The following is an 869-nucleotide window of genomic DNA, read 5'->3' as shown; positions in this document are numbered from 1 at the left end:
TTTTGGCCATAAAAGCTAAAATTTTTGAGTTTGAAGGCTCATTGTTAATTTGACCATTAACACTTTCTTCTTGTAAATATGACCATGAGAAGTTCTTCTGTTAGTTCATTTTTGGGAGAGAGGTAGTGAAGATGGGGGAGATCCTTTTTTAGTTTGTAACCCCTGGATTATAAATTTTTTTGACCCCACAATCTACTTTCTCCATCTGTGTTGATCACATCCAACCTCAGCCTCCCATCTGAAAAAAGTCCTCGGCTTACCTCCCATTTTCACACTAACTACTCAGTCTTTTCCCATTGCTCCTCCCCAGTTTCACTTGAATCAGATGGCTCTGCCTGGTCCATTAGGGAGAAAACTGAGATTATTAACCTCAACCCGTCCCTGGCATCATAACTGGCTTACATCAGTCTTCTGTCTTCTCCTTCTTCCCTCTTCTTTAGTGCTGTCCTTTTCCAGACATCCTGGGGAATTTCCACAGAGTAAATATTCAAAAAGTATTAATTTAATGAATGAACCTATTCTGTCCCTTCTTCAACCCTTTTCAATCTCCTCCTCTATGTGGTCTCCAGGAGCTTTTACACGTACATTTGGCCCCTCTTGCTCAGTGCTAACGATGGTCTGCAAACATTTGTTTTCTATTTTTTTTAACAGCTTTACTGAAGTATATTTCATGTGCTTCAATATATACCATAAAATTCACCTATTTCTAAGTGTACAAGTCAATCATTTTTAGTGAATTTACAGAATTGTGCAAACATCACACAATCCAGTTTTAGAGTGTTTCCATCACCCCGCAAATACCTCCCATACCTATTTGCAGTCAATTCCCAGAGAGTGGTGATGACAACACCACATCAAGGGTTGAGACT

The sequence above is a fragment of the Galeopterus variegatus genome, unplaced genomic scaffold, assembly GCF_000696425.1.
Source record: "Galeopterus variegatus unplaced genomic scaffold, G_variegatus-3.0.2 Scaffold322, whole genome shotgun sequence".
NCBI lineage: Eukaryota > Metazoa > Chordata > Mammalia > Dermoptera > Cynocephalidae > Galeopterus > Galeopterus variegatus.
This window is presented reverse-complemented; position numbering follows the sequence as displayed.